Source organism: Cetorhinus maximus, chromosome 27 (assembly GCF_964194155.1).
Source record: "Cetorhinus maximus chromosome 27, sCetMax3.hap1.1, whole genome shotgun sequence".
Classification (NCBI taxonomy): Eukaryota; Metazoa; Chordata; class Chondrichthyes; order Lamniformes; family Cetorhinidae; genus Cetorhinus; species Cetorhinus maximus.
The window spans coordinates 30,459,214-30,485,732 of record NC_135905.1 but is presented as its reverse complement, the minus strand read 5'-3'; the positions used below and the strand labels follow the sequence as shown (position 1 = coordinate 30,485,732).

Sequence of the window (26,519 nt, the reverse complement as noted above, 5' to 3'; positions counted from 1 at the left end):
TCGTGTAAATGTGGGCTGCAGTCCATCTGTTTCAAAATAGGGTACCTTATTGCGCTAGTTACTAGTTAACCTTCCACCATCACAAGTTGTGGGCTGACACCAGGAACCTGTCAGCTTGTCCTAAAGACAAAACTGGTTCACTAATGTCCCCCAGGAATTGGGGGTCTATCACAGCCCCTTACCTCTTCAGACCCGGCATTGAGATCGGTTGGGGGGGGTTTGTGGGGGAGGGGGGAGTGCATGGAGATTATTTGGGTAGTGGATGTAGCAGAGTTATGCCCATCGTGGCGTTTAGTGCCTAGTACCTTAGATGGGACAGCTTCACAGAGAAAAAAAAAATCTCAAGCCTGAATAAATTTGGAATTTCATATGTTGGGACTGTTTCACTCCACTGAAGCCACCATGTTTAAATTTTGCTTTACTTGAAAGTAGAACCTATTGTCACGGACAGAATTTGTGTGTTTTATTGGTGCCCATGATCAAAGTGTTTTTATGTATGAGGCCAGTATGTTTTCTTACCCACTGAGTGATCTGTCCCAATTTACATGATACCAGCAGCAAGCTTTTGTGAATTTAAAAATAAGATTATTTATTATCACACAGTTCCTCCGGAGGTTTAAAACATGATGTCTCTCACGCACTATCACACACACATGTTAGATACAGATGAAGAAAAAAAGAATATGATTACAATCTGGAATTACTTCCGTCTCTTTCACAGCAGCCCTGTAGTTTCTTTGATGAATTGATGCTTTAGCTGGAGTGGAGGTCTTGTAAAAGTAGAGGATCCCATAGTTGAATTGCCAGGAGGTCAGCTCTCAAGTGAACCTGAAGTTGGGACAGGTTGAGGGGGGAGAATCCTTCTCCCACTTTCAAGGTATAACTGTTTATTACCTTGGCTGCCTATAGCTGTCTTATAGCTGCTCAATGGATTTCAGATGGTGTTTCTGATGGTATCTGTCCCAGAACAGCTTCTGCTGTTATTTTTAGAAGAATTTTTAGGTAACAAATATAGCTGCCTTACCCATGTGACCTGTTACAAGTCCAAAGTCCTTTTCCAAATATGGTAGTGCGTTAGACCGCTAAACATCCTGTGTTGTGGCTTTTCAGACCCTGAGAGTTTCAGACAGCCAAGGTCTTTGTGTTTGGGATGCAGAGCCATCACAATACAATGAAAGGTCACTTCATTTTTGTCTAACATTGAATTTTGATGTCTCTATTGTTCATGGTGAAGCAGAAAGACAAGTCGGCTGGTATGATATAGTCCTCTCTATTGACGGTCCATCCTGAAGAAGGGATGTGTGATGTTCACAAGTGGCACTGTTTGCCCATGTTTAATTATAGACAATTGGCTTAAGATTCAGTACTGTCCGGAGCGGAATATTGCCAAATTGCATGATATGCTACAGCCATCTTAAACAGCCTTTGGTGTCCACTTTTTAAAATATAGCTTTAAAATTTGTAATACCTTCATTGCTGTACTGGGCAAGACATTATTCATAAGAAGCTCTCTTGATGCAGGAAGGTGATCAGTGAGAGTGCTGTGGCTGTTGCAATGGCTGACTTGAGTTTACTGGGAGTATATTCTTTCTGATTGAAGAAAAGGTGCGTTTCAGTGCAGTGATGAAGGATGGAGCTCAGGTTTAAGGCATTGCAAGCTTTTAATGAACTCCAGGGGTGGCCAAACATAACAGTTTGTTTGACTCCATGTCAGATAGATTTTCAGTAAAATAGACAAACAAAAGATTAGAAATTACTTCTTATCAGGAGAGCCAAACACAAAATAGCCCCAGCAGCGGGTTAATAACTGGCGTTTGTTATTGTTGGAGGTAGTGGACAGATAGAGCAATGGTTACTTTTTGTAATGAGGCTGTGTACAGAGTGATGCTCTGGAGATTACTGCAGGAACAAACTGAACAATCATTGTTATGAAACAGCTCGAGAGACAGCTTTGAGTTGCTATAGAGTGGGAGTCCCTGATGGTTATCTCATGAAAGAAACAAAGACTTGTATTTATATAGTGCCTTTCATGACCCCAGGGCACGCCAAAGAACGTTGACAGCCGGTGAAGTACTTTGGAATTGTAGCCTCTGTTGTAATGTAGGAAATGCAACAACCAATTTCTGAATAGTAAGCTCCTACAAACTGTAATGTGGTAAGGACCAGCTGATTTGTCTTATAATGATATTCATTGCAGGATCCGTGTTGGCCAGGACACCAGGAATAATTATCCTGCTTTCTTTTTGAAACGGTGTCACCTTTTACCTCTACCTCCTCCGAGGTTTATGTACAAACAGGCTGGAAATTGTGAGAATTAAATTGATTCTGTTGATGGCTTGAATCGTGAATTTGCTGGGCGATGTGCTGTTCTGCCATTCAGCCAAGAAAGGCTTCAGGTTCAGTCCTTAGTTTTAGCTGAAGAGAACAAGAAAGACGGTGTGAAAACTGCAGTTAGTCTCAGCATCACAGGGCTCGGAAGGTAACAAAGGGTGCGGGGTCAGGGGGGCGGGGAATCAACTAGGGTCCTCTCTCTTGAACTCGGCCATTCCTGCTCGGAGCTGTGGATGTTCGGTTCAGACAAGATTGGGTGCGACTGTGATGCCTTTGTTGGGTTGCATTTCTTTAGTGGACAATTTGGGAAAACAATGTTTAGCCAACGTGATCACATACCTCCAGGAGAGATAGTGTACACCTCCAGACATATCTCCAGGAGAGTTAGCGTACACCTCCAGACATATCTATCCAGTGAGTATCCAGTTTCCCACCTTGAATGTTCATGTGCCATTTGCTCTGTGTTAGATTCAAAATTATATAATGATGAATCTGTTTCCAATTTATTGGACTGCTGTCAGCCTTTACGCGCTCATCGTTAATTACAGACATTTGTAAATGCAGCCTGTACCACTTGTGATATTGTTTCCAGAGAGTATTTTTCATTGTTTGATGATGATGCCACAAATTGAGAAGAGGCGTTGCCGTGGGATCAAAGGATTGCCGTGATGGGTTTGAATCCAAACATCAATTTGGCTTTCATTTCAAATTAAAATTTAATGTTGTCAGTTGGAAATGAAGAATAATCACTGGCTCGTGCTTGCATATCTCATCATTGTAGGGGGCGGCCTGACAACGCTTCAAGGAGTTTGGATGCTCTGACTGACAGTGCCAAACTCGACCACTGTTGTGCGCACAGCAGGATCCCACAAGCCATGGTGGAATGAATGCCCGGCTGATCTTTTAATTTGGGGGTCGGTGGGGAGCAGAATGTTGGCCAGGACCCCAAAAGAATGCTTTGGTTCGTCGGTTGCACTGTGGGGTTCTTTAATACTCAGTCGGACTGGCACAATAATGGGAGGTGGTGGCATAGTGGTAATGTCACTGGACTAGTAACCCAGAGGCTCAGCCTAATGCTCTGGGGACATGGCTTTGAATCCCACCATATGGCGACTGGTGGAATTTAAATTCAATTAATAAATAAATGTGGATTTTTTTTAAAAAAAACTAGTCTCCGTATAGGTGACCATGAAACTATAGTCGATCGTTGTTAAAAACCCATCTGGTTCACCGCCATCCTCACCCGGTCTGGCCTACATGTGACTGCAGACCCGCAGCAATGGGGGTGGCTCTTAACTGCTTTCAAAGGGCAATTAGGGATGGGCAACAAACGCTGGCCTTGGCAGTGGCCCCACATCCCACGCACAGATAAAAAAAACAAGCCGACAGACAGAACCTCGGTTTGAAAGCTTTGTCCAAAGGATGGCGTCTCTGACAATGTGACATTCCCTCAGTGCTACACTGGAGTGTGAGCCCGTATTTATCATTTTAATGAGGTGCTAATTATCACCTAATGTGTGCTATTAATAGCAGACATTGTAGAAGAGCTGTAGGGTATGATCTATCTCTCCCCAGTGCAGCAGACAATAATTCACTTCTGTCTCGTCACTTGTGAGTTATTGGGTAAACCCTGGCGTGGGATTTAATTGCCTCCCGCGGCAAGTTCCTTCACTTTCTCCTTGATTCAATTGACTTTGAAAATGAGTTGAAGGTGGGGGAGGGGGTTTTATGATAATGGTCCAACAGTGTCAGCCTTGGCTCAGTTGGCCCCAGCCGCTCCTCAGAGTTAGAAGGATCATGTGAGCACGAGCATTTTAAATTTGAGGCATTGCTGGACCAGCAGCCAATGTGGGTCAGTGAACGCAGGGACAGTGGATAGTGGATGGACCGGGCTTGACATGAATTAGGATAGAGGCAGCAGAGTTTTGAATGAGCTGGAGTTTACGGATAGGGGTCGGGGAGTGGGGCGGGGGGATAACAGACCAGCCTGGAATAGTTGAGCCTGGAGGTGGTAAAAGCAGGAATAAGAATTTCAACAGCTGATGCGTTGAGGCAGGGACAGAGTGACCAGGAAATCAAATGTCTTCATACAGTCTGCGAGAGAGGAGGGAAATTCTAAAATTAATAATATCAAATATTTAAGCAGCAGGAGTGACGTCCTTACAGTTGTAGTGCCATAATTCTTCCCTAAGCACAATTAACTTATTGCTTTTTCAACCAGGAGAAAGTTGGAATTGGCTAAAGAGCACGTTCCATCGGGAACAGAAGAACAACAGCAGCAATTTGTACTTATATAGCGCCTTTAACACTGAAACATCCCAAGGTGCTTCACAGGAGCATGATAAAACAAAATGACACCGAACCATATAAGGAGATATTGGGTCAGGTGACCAAAAGCTTGCTCACAGAGGTAGGTTTTGAGGAGTCCTTAAAGGAAGTTGAGAGGCGTAGGGAGGGAATTCCGGAGCTTGGGGCCTAGGCAACTGAAGACGTAGACACTAATGGTGGAGTGATTATAATTAGGAATGTTCAAGAGGCCATAATTAGAGGAGCGCAGATATCTTGGGTGGACTGTGGGACTGCAGGAGATTACAGAGAGAGGTAAAACAAAGGCTGGTAGCTTGAGAGGATGTCTTTTTATTCATTCTCAGGATTGGTGGCAAGGCCAGTGTTTATGGCCCTTGAGTAGGTGGCGATGAGCTGCCTTTAACACAACTGCCATTTCAAAGGGCAGTGAAAAGTCACCCCCATTGTGACTCCAGGTCCACAGGATATAGGTCTAACCTGGTCAGGTTGGCAGATTTCCTTTCCTAAAGGACACTCGTAAATCAGCTGGATTTGACAATCTTTTAACTTTATGGTCACAATTGCTGATAGTAATTTTTTTTATCCCAGATTTATTTCATTAAGTGAATTTAAATTCCCCGGTTGCCATGGTGAGGTTTGAACTCTTGTCTCTGGACCATGAGTCCTGTTCTCTGGATTGCTAGTCCAGCAACAACAACTATGCTCCCGAACTCAACAATATGGCAAGAGTGTGATCTCTGAAAATGGGCAATTTGTAAAGCCAACAGCCTGAAAGGCAGATACAAAAAGTATTTCAGTGTCTATTTAACTGGAAAAATGAGGTACATAATACATGAAGAATGATTCCATGGAGGGCAGTGTGATTTGGATGGACTAATTCATCAATTTCTTTCTGTATGCTCTCCATCTATACTACACTCTCAGAAAGGATCAATAGTCCTCTCACTGAAATGCACTTCCTTGGTGCCTCATGTTGTGGTGAGTCTGTGCTGTCACCTGCATTGTGTTACTCAGACACAATTCTGCAGCGGTGGTGACTAAGAATTGTTAAGGTTGCCAGTGGAGCATGTTGGGTCTCCTCCAGAGCTCCTACTGCCTCCAGCAAGTTCTCCGCCATGCTGGCAGAGTTTGGAGGTGAACAGACTGCTTATAGGGAGTCAGTGAGGGGACATCGCTTTCCCTATCCTGCAGATTCAGCCAGCTGAGCAAGACTTGTGGTTCAATGATCATGTGTAGGGCAGGGGGAAATAAAATCAACATGAACTTTTTATAGGTACATATAGATAATATTGGGGACCCAAGAGTACAGCGTGCTCATTGGAAGGTTATTACAGTTAAGTTTTGTCACAGGATGAATCTAATGTGGTGTGGTGGTGGAACTCTTTACCGCAGGAGTAGTTGAGGCAAGTAGAATAGATAGGTTTAAGGGGAAGCTAGATAAGTACATGGGGAAGAAAGGGATAGGACATCTTGATAAGATTAGATGAAGTAAGTCAAGAGAAGGCTCATGTGAAACATAACCATTGGCATAGATAAGGCCTGGACGCTAAGAAATATGTGAAACCTGGACAAGTGTGGAGTGTAAACGTCTCCCTCCCCTGTTACCTTCACACCAGATTGATCACTAGCTCTCCATTGAGAGATTTTTGAGCCTGGGCTGTGAGCTGGAGACATTGCTCAACATCCTTAATTCTTAATTCAGTTCAGTTCACTTGTGAAGCTCATTCCCATGAGATCAACATATGAATGATATCCTTGTTCAATGTCATATGTGAATGATAATAACAGGCGGTTTGATCCAAAAGCATTGCAGATTATCTCAATGCAAAAATACATTTGAAAGAAGATATTTTAATTTGATTATATTGTTGATGTGTAAGTGCTTTTCTTGATGTTAATTGATGGCTTATCGCTTCCATGTAATTTTCAAACTTGAACATAAATATGACAGCTAATTTTTAGCCTGATTGTAAGGTTCTGCCAGTGCACCCTTTTCCAGTAATTAGAGAAGACAGGAGGATGTGTTGGGGATCCCACACACACGGTAGAATCATCTCAGAATTGCACTAAGTGCGGTAGTGAGCGTGAAAAACGTGTCTTTCCCGCAGGCCGCAATGTCGGGATTTTGCGCCGTATCATCCGCTTCCTGGTGTGTCCCATCTCATTAATATAACTCATTCACGGTAAACACGCTGGATCGCTGGCGAGAGGGCTTGGATTTGCCCGCCTCACTATGACCTCAGCGCCTCCTTGCTCCGGACACCATATTTAAAGCGCACGGGAACACAGCCGACTTCATGCCTACAGCCCAGGGCTGCTCTAGGCGACAGAGGGTCCTGGAAGCAAAGAAGACGGCAAGCCCCAGATTTAGTGATGCCTTTTGGACGGCATTTCACGAAGTTGTCTACCCTGCTCTGGCTGCAGGAGGTCCACCAGAGTCACCAATCCTGCCTGAGAGGCAGTGGCAGCGGCAGTCAGCATGAACAGAGCACAGAGGAGGTCAGCCATCCAGTTTAGGAAGAGGGTGAATGGTCTCATCCATTCCGCCAGGGTAAGTCAACCACCTTATCAGAAGGCGTGGGAACATCACGCTGTTGGAAGCCCTCAAAAGAGTGACCCGTGAGTCGGAGGAGTGCGTCTGTCTGCTCTCTGATGAGATGGTGCCCACATGTACGGGGTTTCCATGGGAAGGATGGCGGATGCCATGGAGACCCTGGTCCAGCAGGACGATGAGATGTGTGCAGACCTGCACTCCATCGCGGGAGCTATGGGTGAGTTCCTGCAGTTGGAACGCGAGAGGGAAACAGGGCACCTTGGTGTCCCTCCAGGTGCTCCTTCCCCTCAAGGAGTCAGTCTGGGGCCCTTGAGCACCTGAAGGGAGGAGGAGTGGCAGCTGGACACCCGCATAGGAATCTCAGAGGCTGCCTGCACCCTTCAGTCCCTTTTGCCTGTGACCCCCTCAACCTTGCCCTCGCCCCCACCGCAGAGCGAGCAGCTGCCCACAGGAGGACAACCAGAGCAAACTGGGCCCTGAAGGCCTCGGCTCTCCAGAAGACACACGCTGAAATCACCAGAGGCAACAGGGCCAAGCATTGTACAGGCTGTCTCCACCCCTGCTGCGGATGTCAGGGCAGCACCTAGAAGAAGTGGCAGGCCTAGAAAAGTGAAGTATTTCTGATCACAAGTGGTTGCGCAGGTGAACACATTTTGTCACTTTATAATCTGAAAATATATTCGCTTTCACTGAATAACGTGTAATGTTGTCTTTCAGCTTCATTTACAGGCTTTGCGAGTCCTCCCCCTGCACCACCCCCACTATTAGTTCAGCTGCAGGCAGTCAGACCACGAGTGATTCCGGAGGGAGAAGCGTGTGTGAGGCAGGGCCTTTCAGAGCCTCGTGCCAGCCTCACCCACACACACCGAGCCTCCTTCCATCACACTCATCTCACTGTCCTGAGCATTTTCAATGCTGCCTGCTGGGGTTCTCTGTCCGTTGTCCATCTGAGCTGAGCCGCATCTCCGCCCACCCACTGACCACACTCCCATGCAGCACCTGTGCCCGTCCAATACAAGGCTCTGCTCACTTTCAGTTTGCACAACGTGGTAGTTATTAAGTTCTTGATGAGCTCCGCTGTCTTTCCCCTCCCCCAGTCACCCATGTCCTTTCCCCATCACAGTTGACCCCCCCGACATCACCTTTGACCTCCCCACCATTACCCTACAGCCTGATCCCTTTTCTTTCACGAGTGTCGAGGTGAATGTGCACATTCCCTACCTTCCTAAAAATCCCACCCCCATGTACATTGACCTCCCCTGACCTCCTCCTTCCCACCCCTAGCGTCTGTGTTTGTCTCTATGTCCTCACCAACCACCCCCGCCGCCCCTTCTCCTGGTACCAACACGCCCTCGCCCTCCCACCCTACCGGTCCCCTCTGCCCCCTCACACGCTCAACAGTCAAAGCTGCTACGTGGAGACCTCCCGCTGTCCGAGTGCTGCTTTGCGGTGGACTCTTGTGCCTGAGGATCCACGCACCAGGCAGTGTGTCTGTTTCTCTAGGGCCCAGTCGCTGTAGGCCTCCAGCATCATCATCTCCTTGGATGCTCGCGGCCTGACCGCGGCACTAAAGGTAAGTCCGGAGTTCTGCACGTCACACTTGTTCAGACGTGCCTTGGACCGGCGTGTTTTCCTGTCAGTGGAACGGTAAATCGGGCGTGGGGGGCGATGATTCCGGACGGGCCTTACTTTACATCCCATTAGTGGGATGCAAATTGTTTCCATGCCGGCCTCCCGAAGGATTCGGGATTTACGATCCTCCATGCCGGGCACCTATTTCTGCCCCTCCCGTTGAATTCTAACCCCCTCCCCCCTCCCCGCCCGCCATGACGCTTGCCGCAAACTGAAGTAGAAAATTCCGCCTACTTCTCTGTGGCATTTGTGCCATTATCTTGGAATAATGTTTATTATTGTGAGCTTGGATGAATTGAAACAACTGCCTTTTAAAAATGGTTTTTGAATTAAACCTATGTGACCATTGGCACGTTTCTCATTGGCTGCCCACAAAATCATGAACAATAAGCTTCCATATGTTTGCTATTTTGGAACTATTTCTTACAGATTATCTAGCTTCCCGAGACATGTACCTGAGGGTACAAAGAAATAGATGTGACGGTTGGGTGAGATGAAGTAAGATGAGAGGAGGCTCAAATGGGGCATAAGCATCAGCATCAACTAGATGGGCCAAATGGGCTGTTTCAGTGCTTAAAATTCTGAGCAACCCTATGTCGGCTGAGTTATGGTAACTAAGCTGTCGATCAGTTTGACAAATTGCTTGAAATCTTGCATCCAACCCAGACTCAAGTACAGATGTAATCATGTACAGATTACTGGATTCTATCCAAATAATCAAGTTAGTTTAACAGACCAATGAAACTCAAAAAAAAAAGCCAGTACAAGTGAATTAAACTTGTACTGGTGCAGGGAGGTTGCTGCATGTGGTGGCTGGTGTTTTGAAGCTTCTCCTAAAGTTTGTTCCCTGTGATGATTCATCAACATTGTTTGAAACATGGCATCACATGAGTGCAATTGAATTCGTGACTTGAAGCAAATGGATGAGAAACATGTGAATGAATATTAAGCTCTCAATGATAATGATGAGAAGGACGTTCCGAGTTTGCTTCTTTTCACACAGGCTTCTCGAATGTCCGAGTTTCAGCCAAATTGATGCGCAATTTCCCAGTGATCTCTAGCAAAGGAGGGTGTCTGTTTTGTCGATCTGCAGGATTACACACTGAGCACAAGGATGGTGCGAATCAGACACCTCAACAAAGCAGTACCTTTGAGTGATGCGATACAGTTTTTTCTCTAGTTCCCTCTCTGCTGCATTCCTGACCGTGTGAGCTCATGTAAACCAAGTTTTTTTTCCCTACAGAGATTGAATGGCAGTGGGAGTGGATAGCGATCCCACTCCCCTCATGCCCACAGCTGCTGAGCAGTGATCTTAGAACCAAGTGGACAGTAATCAGTGTGTGTGCATTCAACCATCCTGAGAATACGGATCCGTGCTAGGTGTTGGCAGTCTTGCTATTCGACATGTTCTTCCTTTGGAGCAATTGAAGTACCAGACAGAGAACAAACTCTGCCCAAGACCCACTGGAACACTTATATGAATAGCGAATATTCAAACCTTGGGTCTAATTGCAAGGCACAAAGGACAGTTTGTGTCTTGCCAATCATGTGAATAATTACACCTTTGAACTGATAATAGAAAGAAAGACTTGCATTTATATAGCACCTTTCATGATCTCAGGATGTTCCAAAGTGCTACAGCCAATGAAGTAGGTTTGAAATGCAGTCACTGTTGTAATGTAGAAAATGTGGTGACCCATTTGTGCACAGCTAGCTCTGACAAGTAGCAATGTGCTTACAACCTGCTATATTTTTTTCCTTCTATCATTCATGGGATGTGGACAGCGCTGGCAAAACCAGCATTTGTTGCCCACCCCTAATTGCCCTTGAACTGAATGGCTTGCTAGGCCATTTCAGAGGGCAGTTAAGAGTCAGTGTGGGTCTGGAGGGAGTGACATGTAGACCAGACTCATAAGGATGGCAGATTTCCTTCCCTAAAGATCATAGTGAACCAGATGAGTTTTTATGACAATCATAGTCACCGATACTCAGACTAGCTTTACATTCCAGATTTTATTGAATTTAAGTTCCGCCAGATGAACTGTTGGGATTTGAGGCGATGTCCCCAGAGCATTGGCCTGGATCTCGGGATTACTAGTCCAGTGAGATTGCCACTAAACCACTGCCTCCCTGAAAATATTGCTTGAGGGATAAATATTGGCCAGTGCACTGGTTGGAAAACTCCCCTGCTCCCCTTCGAAAATAGTACCGTACGAGCTTTTACCTGCCCCTGAGAGCAGACAGGACCTCAGTTTAAAATCCCACCCATAAAACAGTACTGCTCTTGGAGTTTGTGCTCAAGTCTCTGGGGTGCCCACAATGTTCTGACATGGAGGCGAAAGTGCTACTCACTGAGTCACACCACTACTATAATCCTGACTTCACTTGGTGTGTTCTTTAAAATTATCCATGACCTTTACAGTAATCTGTTGTTATAAGTAGTGTCAAATACTGAGAATCCAAAGGTTCGAGTTGAGAAGGATTTGGAGGCGATGGGGTTCTGGGTGGAGGAGTGGTAGATGCAGGTAAATGGAAAGTGATAATTGACAAGATAGGTAATAGGAACAGGAGGAGGCTCTTTAGCTCTTCACACCTGCTCTGCCATTCAGTGAACGCATGTTTGAATTAACGCTATAATTCCCACCTTTAGCCCATATCTCTCAATACCTTCGGTTGACATAAATCTATCAACCTCAGTTTCGAAATTGACAATTAAACTCACATCAATTGCAGTTTTTGGAAGAAAACTCCAAACTCTGTCACCCTAGAAATGTTTCCACCCCGTCTAATCCAGCAACATGCCTGCCTCATAAGGCCCAGCTACCCGCTGCATTCATGCATTGAGCCATCACGGGAGACCTGGACGAGATTTTAAGTGACAATTGCCTGCTCTCCCCTCGAGGTCTATCAGCAATCGAAACAGGGCAAACTGGAAATGGAGGAGAAAGTGCCTTTTCATTCAAAAGACATGACCTTTTAACTGAGAGCCCCCAACTCCACATGGTCTCCAGCGCCGCCATCATTGTGCTTGGTCTGGAAGTCACGCCAAGTATGTTCAGTTCTGAGGTTTGAGATTTGTCGCAAGAAAGAAACCTGGTTTGTAAATCAGTGCAAAATTTTTGCAGCTAAATTTAGGACTGTTGACAACTGCATAAAACAGCAGGGCTGGTATAGGCTACAGAAAAAATAGTTACAGAAAACTTGGTGTTGGAGGAGTTTAAAAAAACATCATTTTCAGTCATGAGTGAATTTCATCTCTTTTTTTCCTGGGGTTTCTCATACCAGGGCAGTGTTCGCAGGGTTAATGAATGGAGGGTTTGCTGAAGAATGTGAATCATTTGCATTGTTTAAAAAAAAGCATCGAGTGTGTCTCTCCTTTCACCAGATTGGCTTTGGTTGTCTTGCTTTAAAACATCACCGGAGGGATTTTGCTTTCTGTGTGCCGGTCAGCTTTCCCGCACTTGGTGAACGTCTGAAGTGGTTCCCCTTGCCCCCTTCTTTTAAACAAAACAAAATCCTGTTACATGCTCGACTCTGAAGCTCGCACTCCTCTGTGTAATCAGAAGGACAGCCGTTTCTGTTCCTCTGATTTGATCTTTTCAAGGCTAAATTTCACGTTTACGCGCTTCCATCCAACTGTTTGGGATTAACCTCGGTCTTGCTCTCTGACAAGACCGGCTGAAAGAAAATTGCCGCGCGGTCAAATCCTGCTTTTGTTAGCAAGCGCAGATCCAAAATTGATGATTTTTCCAGACACTCTGTATGATTAAACCTGTGTCGCTTGTGGTCCAGTTTCACAGTTTCAGTCTGAGAGGCAATGCAGTCGGGGCCGGGGATTGTACTTGAATAATCTTGTACCTTTTGAAGCTGCTTTGCTGTTTGAGAGGTTTCGCCACGACAGTGAGATCAAGGGCAACGAGACAAAACATATGCGCCAATGGATAACCTGTAAATGGATCTTCAGTCCCATTGTCAAGATGCAGAGGGACGGATAAAGTTTGATATTTTTCCTTCCGCAGCTTTGCAGCGTCACACGAGTCCTCATTAATTCATGTGAGACGCAGTAGTTGAAAATTGCTGCCCTTTGCTCACCTGTGGAGAAAGATATTGATTTGATGGTGAAATTCAGCATTTTTCTCAGGCTGTCTGACAGCTTGTTTTTTCAAATTAGGTGGCGGGGGGAGGATGAAGGGGGGACTTGCTGATGAAAACGTGGCAGATTCAAGGCCGATATTGAAGTGTGTGTGTGTCCCCGGCACTGTGCATTTATTTCACCTCCACTGCCTTCCACCCCACACCCATCCCCGGCCCAATCACCTCACTTTTTGCAACTGGCAAATGCTGACTCTGTCTTTCTTAAGGGCGGTTTGGCTGCTGTAAATCATTAAGAGCCCTGAGTTAGTCCTGTTCAGCATTGCGAAACTGGGGGTTAGCAAGAGCTGAGCTTCTCCTGACACACAACCGCTTGTCTTAATTCGGCTCTTCAGAGAAGACATTGTAGAGAAAATGAGAGCAGAATTCCCTCCTTTATCCCCAACAGCGCCGATCAAGATTTTGTGAACATTCCTTCAGAAACTTTAGCCGTAGAACCATAGTAAAGTTACGGTGCAGAAAGAGGCCATTCAGCCCATAATGTCTGTGCCGGTCAGGAAAAGTAACTAGCCGCTTATTTTAATCCCATTCTCCAGCCCCTGGTCTGTAGCCTTGCAGGTTATAGCATGCCAGGCACAGATCCAGGTACCTTTTCAATGAGTTGAGTGTTTCAGCCTCAACCACCAACTCACACAGTGAATTCCAGACTCCCACCACCCTCTGGGTGAAAATGTTTTTCCTCAAGTCCCCTTCTACCTTCTACCTTCTACCAATCACCTTAAATCTATGTCCACTGGTAGTTGACCTCAGCAAGGGGAAACATGTCTTTACTGCCTACCCTATCTAGGCTCCTTGTAATTTTGTACACCTCAATTAGGTCACTCCTCTGTTCTCAGGAAAACAATACCAGCCTATCCAATCTTTCCACATAGCTGCAATTTTCCAGCCCTGGTAACATTCTTGTAAATCTCCTCTGCACCCTCTCCAGAGCAATTCTGTCCTTCCTGTAATGTGGGGACCAGAACTGTACACAAAATTCCAGCTGTGGCCTAACCAGCATTTTATACAATTGAACGCAGTTATTACTTGGTCCTGTGTATTAGATGGGAAGCCAAAATACAAGATAGTTGCCCATAAAGCCAGCCAAGAATTCCAGAGAATCTCCTTTCTCCAGAGGGTGGTTAGAATGTGGAACTCACACCACAAGGAATATTTGAGGGGAATATAGCACAGATGCATTTAAGGGGATTCTGGATATATACATGAAGGAGGAAAGAATAGAAGTATATGCAGATAGTGTGCAGATAGGAGAAGCCTGAGAGACTCTTGGTGTAGAGCTGAAACACCAGCATGGACCTGATATGCCGAGTGGTCTGTTTGTAAGCTCAATGTATTTCAAAAGAACGAAAGGAAGGTTTGAATCAGGTAGAAAGCAAGGATGTTCCACGAATGGTTCATGGTTGGTTCTTTATTCTGGATGGCTGGTCATGGCATTGCTCATGATTGACCGGCAGGGTGTGTATGATGCATGCATAGAAAGATCCCGTGTGTATTGAGCACTTTATCACATCTTCAGGAGGCCCCAAGGTCCTTTGTGACCAGTTAAACAGATTGGAAGTGTAATTATTGTTGGTATGTAGGCAAACATGTGTTGGCGAATTTTCTAAGGCCAGAGAGACCCAGTTTTAAAAGGCAATACAGGGCCATGCCAGCGAGGCCTTTGACTGAATCGTGGGCACATACACTGTGGGAGCTCTGGGTGCCCTTCCAGGTTTTGCCACCTAACTAAACCACTATAACAGCAACCGAAGCCAGTTTGAATGTAATGGGAATAGAGTGTATAACATTTGCGTTACTAGGTTATTGCTGGAGTTGGACACGTTCCAGCACTTTGCTGAAAATACATGGCCTGAAAGCACAAATCCATCATTCTCTAACCCTTTCAACCTTTATACTTGAACAGGTTTCAGGAAGAAGAGAACAAATGACTGTGTTTTCTTTTTCCCCACTTTTGGCTGTTTTGCTCTGTTGATTTTTGTCCTCTCCCCTTCTGCTCAGAAGGTCCATTGTAGAAACTGCCATCTTGCACTGTATCACGCGCCTGTCACTAGTGTGTATGAGCCTGGCTGAGGTGCGGAGGGCAATTGGACCATGTGGGGCATCACAGCTGAGCCCAATTCTTTCCCTGCTTAGACTCATGCCCCCACAGGACAGAGGTGAGGAGAATTTTTTTCTCTCAAAGAGTTGTACAACTTTGGAACTCTCTGCCTCAGAAGGTGGTGGAGACGGGGTCATTGAATATTTTTAAGACAGAGGTAGATAGATTCTTGTTAGGCAAGGGAGTCAAAGGTTATAGGGGTTAGATGGGAATGTGGAAATCGAAACACAAGAAGGTCAGCCATGATCTTATTGAATGGCGGAGCAGGCTCGAGGGGCTGAATGGTCTATTCCTGATGCTCTTTCTTATGTTCAGTCAAGGTGCAGGAGGCCAATAATGTTGGCCGTGACTCAGCTGCTCACACTTTCACTCTGAAACACAAGGTTCCAGGATCAAGTCCTACCCCAGAACTTGAGCACAAATATCAAGACTGATACTCCAATGTAGTACTGAGGGAGGGCTGTGTTGGAGGTGCTGTCTTTTGGATCAAAAGCTCCATCTGCCTGCTTGAATGGATATACAAGATCCCTTGGCACTATTCTGAAGAAGGGCAGGGGAGTAATCCCCGGTGCCCTGGCCAATATTTGTTCCTCAATCAATATCACAAAAACAAAATGACCTGCTCACCGACACATTGCTGTTTGTGGGAGCTTCTGTGCGCAAATTGGCTGCTGTATTTCCTACATTACAACAGTGACTACACTTCAAAAAGTGCGTCAATGGGCTATAAAGCACTTGGAGATGTTCAGTGGTTGTGAAAAGTGATATATAAATGCAAATCTTTCTTCCTTGTACAGCATGTCGTGACTGAAAAGGAGCATCAGCTTTTATACTGTGTATACAAAAACGTGATTTTCGGAGATGAACGGAATAGTCTTATATGTTGCGTCGACATGTTGAAAGCCATCTCTAGAAAAGCAAAATATCTCTTAAATGGTGAGAGGTTGGGAACTGCGGGTGTCCAAAGGGCCCTGAGTGTCCTTGTCCAAGAATCACTGAAAGTTGGCATGCAGGTGCAACAGGCAATTAGGAAGGGAAATGGTACGTTGGCCTTCATCGCGAGGGGATTCGAGTACAAGAGTAAAGATTTCTTGCTGCAATTGTATAGAGCCTTGGTGAGACCGCACCTGGAGTATTGTGTACAGTTTTGGTCCCCATATCAAAAGAGGGGTATACTTGCCGTAGAGGGAGTGCAATGGAGGTTCAGCAGATTAATCCCTGGGATGGCGGGATTGTTTTATGAGGAGAGATTGAGGGAGCTCGGCCTTTATTCCCCAGAGTTCTGAAGAATGAGGGGTGACCTCATTGAAACTTACAAAATTCCTCCAGGGCGTGACAGGGTGGATGTAGATAAGATGTTTCCCTTGGCTGCTGAGTCTAAAACCAGGGGGCATAACCTCAGGATAAGGGATCGGCCATTTAGGACTGAGATCAGGAAAGATTTCCTCATTCAGTGGGCTGTAAATCTTTGGAATTCCATCCCTCAGAGAGCTGTGAATGCTTCATTGCTGAAGCATATTCAGAACTGAGATTGATTGATGGGTATTTGGATACTAATGGAATTGAGGGATATTGGAATAGGGTTGGGAAAGTGGAGTTGAGGTAGAACATCAGCCACAACCTTATAGAATAACAGAGCAGGTTTGGTGGGCTGAATGGCCTACTTCTCCTATTTCTTAAATTCTTGGAATGTGCTAGTCAATAGGGTGAGAGAAACAGATTCAATAGTAACTTAAAAGGGAGAATTGAATAAATACTTGAATGGTGAGTATTTACAGGGCAATGGGGAGGAACACAGGAGTGGGACCAATTGGAAAGCTCTTTTAAAGAATTGGAATGGTGGGCTGAATGGCCTCCTGATGCTCTGATTCTATCTTAAATTAGAAAGTGATTGCTGTTAAATTTTTGACTGGCATTGTTTTAAGATGGATGGGATAACACAGCTTGAAAATTAGTCCTCAACTCAGTTTTGTAATTGTCCCAAGCACACCAAAAGACCCCAGGTTTGGCTCCACTCTGTGGGCTACAGTTCATAGATGGTTGCCTCAATTGACCTCAACACTCATTGATTGCTGCCATCGTGACCTCTGCAGAAAATTGCATCAATTTGGATATCTGCTGAGGGGAGGATTGGCTTGGCTGCTGGAATAGCCAGCCGTCTAGCACTCGCACCTCAAGAACGGTTCCTGGGGCAAAGTTCCAGTGGGTGACCAGCTCGGTGGACCGGTACTGGGGAAAAAAATTCCTAGAAGATTAAGATCAATTTGATGTAAAAATTCCCCCTGTTCCAACCGCTGGATACTAGAACCAGGCACGGCTCTCTCCCATTCTGTGTAAAGCATGTAAACAAAATTCCATCTGTTTCAAAGAAGGGCAGGGGAGCTCTCCACGATGTTCCAACAAATATTTATCCCTCAACCAACATCGTTTTTATAAATAAAAGATCTGGTCATTATCAGGTTTGTGTTTGTGGGAGCTTTCTCTGCACAAATTAGCTGGCACATTTCCTGCATTATCCTGTCCAGTGAGGGCTCCTTTGCTCTTCTAGTAGCGCAGTCGGAGTTTTTTTATACCCACCTAAGGGGGCAGTTGGGGTCTCGGCTGATAGACTCATTAAAAAAACGGCACTGTCAACAGTGCAGCACTCCCTCTGTACCGGCACTGAAGTTTTGGGCTACATTACAGGCTCAGGTCCCCAGAGTGGGAATCAAACCCACAACCTTCTGACTCCGGGGCGAGAGTGCTACCCACTGACACCTTCAGCTTGTATGTTTGAACGGTAGTTTGGAAAATCTGCATTTTGTTCTGAATTGGCAGCTCCTGGATAAATATTGAACTGGGGTCAAAATCACAGTCAACATTCGTAAGCTTAGTTTTTGTTTGCATCCACTTTTATCAACTGTTACCAAATCTAAAACTGCTGACTGTTTCCAATCAGGAATATGTTTTGTGCAGCCAATTTGCGCTGATATAGACAGCGCCTTTAATGTATCAAAATGCCCCAAAGGGCTTCGCAAGATCATTACAAAATAAAACTTGACACTGAGCCACAGAAAGAAATATTCGGGCAGACGGGCCAAAGACTTGGTCAAAGAGGCAGGTTTTAAGGAGCATCTTAAAAGAGGAGAGAGGTAAAGAGATGGAGAAGTTTAGGGGGGGAGTTCCCAAGTTTGGGGCTTTGGCAGCTGAAGGCACGGCTGCCTGGTAGAGGAGCGATTAAAATTGGGGATGCGCAAGAAACCAGGTTTGGAGCCACAAAACCCTCAGCCTGTAATGCTGTATTGCGAAAGGGAGCTTAACAATATCCACTGCTCCCTCTTCTGTCTGGAGTATTCCATTAAAGTTATACAGCAAATGTCAGTCAGCATCCAGGGAGGAGAGAGGAGAGCAGACAAGTTAATGTTCCAGATGTTGGTGACACGCTGTGTGGTACTGCAGCAGTTTTGCTGCCTGTGTTTCAGATCTCCAGCCTCTGTGCTGTTTGGTCTCAAAACTACAGCATAGCAGAGATGTTGCTGTCCTTCTGTAACTGAGAGTCCTGGAGAAGCTACAGTAATTGCTGAGAGATGCTGAGCTCTCTCCAAAGGTTTTGAACATTCACTGGATTGCAGCAAAGCCTTGCAAAGAGTTAAACTTCAAGTTACCAGTCGGTAGGAGTTGTCTTTAATATTTAACAGAGAGTTATTGGTGCAGGAGCAGACTCGTGCTCCTGAGACTTTTCCCAAACAAATATTTGAAATCGTTTGGGAGTTATTGACTTTGCTAATCCGTGGTTTCTTTGCGTTGTTTTTTGCAGCCGCAGAGTGGGTATTCTTATTGGAAGAATTCTTTGTCGATTCACAACACCTGCGGTGCCTTCTACCCCCGAACGCTCAAGTTAGGTGAGTTATGTATGACTGGATTCCCTCTTTTCCACCCCCCCCACCCAACAATAATTAATGTGATCAGATTTGCAAATTGCATTGATACAATGGTGAGTTTGAAAGTGAGCTGATGGAAAGGAAGATGTAAAAGTGTTTCTGTTGAGGCTTGCAATGGGGAGGTGTTTTCATCCAGAAGGAATTTTTCATTCAGTGGAAATGTCTTCCATCAGTTGAGGGGGTCCTCTTGCCATGTGTGTGCATTTCTAGAAATGTGTTAATGTTGCAAGAAAAAGGATTTCTTTTTATGTAGCCTCGTCCAGCTGAAGTTCACTTTCAACTTTGGCTGTGACCAATGGCCGGTCGTGTAAGGATGAGGTTGTTTCGAATGCCAGACTCGGAGTCCGGAAGTCAGGGCAATCTGGTGGTGGGCTTCACTGGGAGAGAGGGCTCTTCCACGTGAGCTTTTAAGGCTAAAGTCCTCATCCTGAAGAAGCCTTCACTTGCTGCTCAGGGAAGAGTAGATAGAATGAAGATGCAATGCCTAGGAATCATTTTTGACTAATAATTTAGAAATTGTCCCAGAAAAGAAAACTGGGTTGTTGCCAAGCTGTCACCTGTCTTTGGAACGTGTCCAATTGAAGTTGCACAGGCCGCTTGGTGGTGGGTGATATCTGGACCTTTGGCCCTGACAGACTGGCATTGGTGAAAGTCTCCAGGTAACTGCACCTGCTTTTGGATTTTAAAAAATTCATTCCTGGGATGTGAGTGTCACTGGCTAGGCCAGCCTTCATTGCCCATCCCTAAGTGCCCTTGAGAAGGTGGTGGTGAGCCACCTTACTGAACCATATGGTGTAGGTTCACCTGCAGTGCTATTAGAGAGCGAGTTCCAGGTTTTTGACCCATTGACAGTGAGGGAATAGTGATATTGTTCCAAGTCAGTATGGTCTGTTGCTTGGGAACTTGCAGCTGGTGGCATTACCACCCATCTGCTGCCCTTGTCCTTCTAGGTGGTCGAGGTGGTTTGTGGGTTTGGAAGGTGCTGTCAAAGGAGCCTTGGCAGGTTGCTACAGTGACTCTAGTAGATGGACACACTGCTGCCACTGTGCATTGATGGTGGAGGGAGTGAATGTTTGTGGTTGGGGTGCCAATCAAACGGGCTGCTTTGTCCTGGATGGTGTCGAGCTTCTTGAGTGTTGCGGGAGCTGCACTCATCCAGGCAAGTGGGGAGTATTCCACCACACTCCTGACTTGCGAAATGATTGGTTATATCTGTGTCTGATTCTGACAGGAGGGAATTTTAATAAGCAAATGAAGGAAGACCTGAGATTTTAGTTTCAACCATGTCAGAAACCCTCCTCTATTGAGGAAGGAGGCTGCTAAATTGCAGTGAAAATTAAGTGACGTTTACATAAGAGTGCTTAGATGCACCTGAAAATAAGGAAAAAGCTCAATATGTCTGCCTTAAATAAATCAATCAGAAAACTTAAACACAATTCTCTTTTCCCTGGTTATTTGCACACTTTTGTGTCTTTAATGTTGACATTTAAGATTCAGTGAGTTGTCTCCTATCACTTGGGGTGCCTGCACTTAAACTGGAAACACATTTTCGAAGCTGATAGATTTTGATGTTTCAAATGCAAACCTCTCGCTGCAATGTGATGGTAAATGGAAGAGACAGATTGTGCGTGATTGGCAGCTACCGCTGTGCCTTCTGTGAGCTGCATACAGACGCCTGGATTTTAATGGTTTGTTCAGAAAAGAAATAACCCAAATCCCACAGCTAAATGGTGTTCTGTGCGATTTTCGTTTATTTAAGAGGGAACTTCCAGTCAATCTGCAGAGGGCACATGCTGAATGTTATTGGGCATGGTGGTTAGACCAGGTCAGATGTATGGAAGACACGAAGGTGAGGGCGTGTTAGGGAAGGAATTTGATCACGTCATGATGAAGAAACAGTATTTGTTCATGTCCAGACGTGCGTGGCCTGGAGGAGAAGTTAAAGTTGATGATGATCTTGTCCGACCTTCCTGATCAACGTTTCTTCCTTGGCTGCGTTACCACAGCAGGTTAGCCCGTCGCTTATCTCATTTGCTGCCTGGGGAACCTTGTTGTGTGCAAACTGGTTACCAGTACAACAGCGACGACACTTCAGAAGCAACAGATTGGCGGTGGAGCACTTGCAAAACCACACGAGGATATGAAAGGTGCTGCATTAAGGCAGCTCTTATCTGTCTAGTGATTTTACTTTCTGACGCAATGCACTGATGTCCCAAAGGCAGCTCCTGTATGGTCAGCCACGGGAAATGAGTGTGGTTTCAGCATGGGAGAGTTAGGGTTTGTGCTGCAACACGCTGTTTGGAGTTTGGCTCCTTTGAAGACCGCAGTGGACAGCAGGACAACCATATATCAGCAGTTAGTGGTAATGACATGAATTAAAAGCTCTTATAGAAGATGTCCTTGGCTGGCTAAGATGATAATTATAGGGCTGGGATCATCACCTCAGCAGAGCCTGAGCTCCAACCTTGCATTAACAAACTGGGTCCTGTTGAGCAGTGTAATGGATATAGGTGTAGCAGTGCTCTGTAGAAGAGATTGCTGGAGCAAGGGGGTTATTTACAGCTGCAGATCCCCACTCGGTAACTTAACCCAGCTATCAAGAGGGGAGACAGTGGCGCAGTGAGAATGTGACTGGACTAGCAGTCCAGAGGCCCAGCCTAATGCTCTGACAGGATTTAAATTCAATCAATAAACCCGGAATATAAATTTAATGGTGACCATGACAACTATCATCGATTGTTGTAAGAACCCATCTGTTTCACTAATGCCCTTTTAGAGAAGGAAATCTGCCATCCTGGCCTGGCCTGGCCTACACATGACTCCAGACCCGCAACAATGTGGTTGACACTTAACTGCCCCCTGAGAAAGGTCTGGTGAGACGCTCAGTCAGGCGTGAGTAACAAATGCTGGACACCCCAAAGAATAAACGAAAGGAAAGGTTCTGAGCCGAAGGCGAGTACTTTTCTACAGCAGAGGGTGACTGAAGGCCAATTCACCCTGAACTCTGGCACCGTTCTCTAATTACAGAGGCCCACTCCCAGAGAGTATCTGCTTACCCGATCAAATGGGCAAGGAGGCACCCCCTCTTAAAACCGGAGGGGAAAACGAGGAAGCAGAGAATGGAAGAAACATAAATTGAAAGGGTTTTTGCAAGTCATGTTGGTGAACTGCTGAAAATCTCTCCTATCTCGATTGGGATTTGATCACCTGGTATTAGGCAGCTGGTGTGACAAAATTGATCCAATTGGACAATTATTTTTTAAACTCTAACCCAGTGATTGACAAACTTTACTCTCCTGTTAGACCTATTGAGTGTTGGCACACAACCATGTAGTTTTGTATTAACTTTCAAAAGTCAATGCTGGTGACATTTTTTTTCTGATGTGAAAACTGGGTTATCGGTGCAGCAACTGAGTTTTATTGTGTTAGTGAGTCAGCAAATCCAATGACAGAAACCTGATAACCTTGACCATCCCCCTAAGATCTTCCACAGATCCTTGAGGGTCTATCTCCTGGTTGAGAACTTATTCTCTAACCCATGAATGATTACTTTTGTGCCTGTACACGAGACCAGTTATACTTAGCAGGGTGTTCATTGCAGCACTGGAACTTTATGCAGTGGATTCTGGGAGTCACCCCACATCATACAGGATAATTTCTTGCAATTGTAAACTGAGATGAGTCTCCTCTTTTTGTTCACCTCACTAACCACCCCTCCCCCATCACCAAAACGTCTCCAATTGGAGAGTTGCCCGACTGTTAGTTGTGCTAAAACTTGTAAGTAAGTTGCAATTCTGACCACTCATGTATCCCCAATTTTCATCACTTCATCATTGGTGGCCATACCTTCAGCTGCCTGGGCCCTATGCTCTGGAATTCCCTCCCTGCATCTCACTGCCACCCTCCCCTCCTTTAAGGCACTCCTTAAAATCTACCTCTTTGACTAAGTTTTTGGTCATCTGTCCAAATATCTCCTTCTGGGGCTTGGTGTCAAATTTTACTTGATGATGCTTCTGTGAAGCACCTTGAAATGTTTAGTTATGTTAACAATACAATATAGCCGCAAGGCATTTGTCTTATTAGCCCTAGGGAGGAGGTTACCATTGATCGGAAACTGAACTGGACCTGCCATATAAATACTGTGGCTACAAGAGCAGGTCAGAGTCTAGAAATCCTGCAGCAAGTAGCTCACTGCATGACTCCTCAAAGCCTGTCCACCATCTATAAGGCATAAGTCAGGAGTGTGATGGAATACTCTCCGCCTGCCTGGATGAGTGCAGCTCCCACAACACTCAAGAAGCTAGACACCATCCAGGCCAAAGCAACCTGCTTGATTGGCACCCCATCCACAAACATTCACTCCCCCAACTAATGATGCACAGTGGCAGTAGTGTGTGTACCATCTACAAGATGCACTGCAGGAACTCACCAAGGCTCCTTAGACAGCACCTTCCAAACCCATGACCGCTACCATCTAGAAGGACAAGGGCAGCAGGCACATGGGAACACCAGCACCTGCAAGTTCCCCTCCAAGCTGCTCACCATCCTGACTTGGAAATATATCGCTGTTCCTTCACTGTCGCTGGATCAAAATCCTGGAACTCCCTCCCTAACAGCGCAGTGGATGTACCTACACCACAGGGACTGCTGCGGCTCAAGAAGGCAGCTCACCACCACCTTCCCAAGGGCAATTAGGGATGGGCAATAAATGTTGGCCCAGCCAGCGATGCCCACATCCCATAAATGAATTTTTAAAAATTAAGTTACTTCCAAAAAAGGTTGCAACTATTAAAGCTTTTAAAAGAAATTGGGACTAGTGATTCTTGTATTGAGAGTCACGTTGGGAAAAATGCAGGTTCATCTCCATAAGCTGATCTTTCAGTGAGGTGTTTCAGTTTTTCTGCCTGGTAGGTGAGCTGCTGGAGCTGACGTCTCCTCCCCCCACCCCCACCCCCCACCCCCCCACTCTTCTAGAACTGATTTTCAACCCATGAAAATACCTCCTCCATGAAGCCCATGATACTGTCTGCCTGTTTTTGGCGGAGGTTAAGGATTCCATTGCACTGCTCTGTTTTCCCAGAGTGCCGGCCAGTAATTCTTCCCTCAATCAAAAATCCTTAAGACTACTTATACAACTGGTCATTCAACTCGGTCCTGTTTGGTGGGATCTTGCTTTGCACAAAAGGGTTGGCTATGGCTTACTCCCTAAAGCGGCAAAAACCCAAAAATTGAGTAACCGGTCATTTGTTTTCATTCTTGAACGTGGGATCTTCCTCTGCACCTAATGCCATACGCAATAAGAGGCGCTGCTCTTTGAGGCGGTTCCTGTGAGGGATTCTTGAAAGATGCCCCTGAGGTTCTCCGCAGACACAAACAAAATAGTTTCCTTTGACGATACCACGGGACTGTTCCTGTCACTACCTTGTTGCTTTGCACAATCATCAGGCAGCATTGCTGATTGTTCAAGATGTTCCTGGTTGCTGACAAGTGAACTATTGTGTGTTCGATTTGGTAATTAGATTTAATTAGAAGTTGGGGCTTCTGATGCTGTCATAAACCTTAAGGGTTAATGATTAATTAGAGCAGGAGATACCTGTAGCTACAAGCCAGGCCATGAATTCCAGCATCAACGCCAGGGAATGTATCGGGAGTTCCTTCAGGGCAAGAACAGCTTATTCCCATGGTTACAGAGCAGCATTGTGGTCTGCTTCCATCTGCTGGACACCATTGGGGGTGTGGGTCAGCAGGTCACCGCTGCATCTTGCCATTGAAAGCAAGGCAGAGAGGCCAGCGGGCAAGAGAGTTCAGATTGAAGCTGAATTGTGCTGACAGCTGGGCTGGAGGCACCAGAGCCCCAACCCCCCCCACCCCCCCCAACACCTCCTCCCCCCCACCCCCCCCTCCCCCCCTCCGAGAAGAGCAGCACAAACTCTCCTGCACCTTGGCAGCAAAGGAAGACGTGATTCACAGGCGAGGCTTGAGAATGCTGCTGCTGCTGCTGCTTCCTCCTTCCATGAATCAGCCAGCCGTGCTGAGAAGCAGCAAGGGACACAATCGCCCTGCAACTCTGCTGAGGAGTTAAATCCCCGCCTCCCTTACTATTAGCATGCAAATCAGCTTGAGCGTAGGCTTCGCTGAAAGTGAAATGAAGTTTGCTGCAAAGGGCCAGGAGCTAATGGGAGCTTTTTCTAAACAGGATTCCAGTCGGTCATTGATGAGGCTCTCGCTTTCTGTGTGTGTTACCCCAGGATCGACGGGGCTAAAGCGGCTTGTTTGTGTCAACTAGTCTCACTGAAAGATAAAGATCTGTGACTCTGCCAACATACTGAGTGGTGTTCATATGACAGGACTTTGTGGAAGTCTTGCTGGCTGTTTTCCAAGAAATATGTGAACAAAAATCTACAACCTTGAGACAAAGTGATCTGTCAGGTATGAGAAATTGTGTGTAATTTTTTGAGAAAAATATCAGACTCTTTGCTTAAATTCTTTTTTTTTACTGAAGCTTTTCTGGGCAAAATGTCCTACATGTCTCAAAACAAACATGATGTGAAAAAATGTAGCTGCTACACAGTTGAGCATTGAGCAGGGTGTAGTAAAGCTGCCTGTGCACAATGTTGTGAATGAACAGAGCTGCCGGGGTCCAAGGGTCAAAACCCGCCTCCCCCGATCCAACAGGATGACTTCACGTGGTTGGTATGTGCAGGATTTAGTGTCGGTTTTAGAAGCTGACGACCTGGTTGGAGCTGTAAAGATTGTGCAGATGTTGCTGAATTTGCTCCTGGACAGGTGGAAGCTGTCGTTCTTTGCCTGTCCCCCTCTCCCTGTTGGTTTCACTGAATGGATGTACTTTTTCTCTCTGCTTTCCCTGTGGCCTGATGTTCGTGGGAGGAGGTTGGAAATTAGCTGTGGGGGGGCATGAGGTGTGGGGAGGGGTGTGGGGGGGTGTGTGGGGTGGGGGCCGGGGGGTTGGTAGGGTGGGGGGTGCGAGGGGGTTGGGGGGGCGGGGGCGTGAGGTGGGGGCGGGGGGGTGGTGGTGTGGGGGGTGGGGTTTTGTGGGGTTTTGTGGGGTGCGGGGTGGGGGGGGTGTGGTGTGGGGGGTGGGGGGTGTGCGAGGGGATGGGGGGTGTGGGGTGGGGGACGGGGGGTTGGTGGTGTGGGGGCAGGGGGGTGTGGGATGGGGGATGGAGGGTTGTGGGGCGGGGGGTGTGGGGTGAGGTGGGGGGCGGGGGGTGGTGGTGCGGGGTGGGGGGCAGGGGAGGTTGGTGGAGTGGCGGTTGGGGGGCGAGGGGGTGTGGGGTGAGGTGGGGGGCAGGGGGTGGGGGTGTGGGGTGGGGGGCAGGGGGGTGGTGGTGTGGGGGGGTGAGGGGGTGTGGGGTGAAGTGGGGGGGCGGGGGGTGGTGGTGTGGGGGGTGGGGGGCGGGAGCCTGTGTTGCTGTGATCTCTCCAACTGATACTTGGCGTGGGCGGACAGTTGGATGGACCCGAGGGTTTTTTAAGTTCCGGGGGCTTTGCCTGTGGTGAGTTT

General features: G+C 46.4%; 1 protein-coding gene across 6 annotated transcripts in view; it reads left to right on the top strand.

Annotated features, from left to right (window-relative positions):
- ndst2a (N-deacetylase/N-sulfotransferase (heparan glucosaminyl) 2a) overlaps positions 1 to 26,519 on the top strand; it is a 494,353-nt gene that overhangs the window by 296,075 nt on the left and 171,759 nt on the right. For 2 of the 6 annotated variants that reach the window (XM_078531006.1, XM_078531008.1), the window contains one exon: positions 18,871 to 18,955. The exons of 1 other annotated variant lie outside the window; for it this stretch is intronic. The gene's annotated coding sequence lies outside the window, so the exon portion shown is untranslated. Of the gene's footprint in view, positions 1 to 1,961; positions 2,156 to 18,870; positions 18,956 to 24,998; positions 25,424 to 25,610; positions 25,688 to 26,519 lie in introns of those variants that run through there. 3 more of the 6 variants (XM_078531009.1, XM_078531007.1, XM_078531012.1) reach the window with 3 other exon arrangements.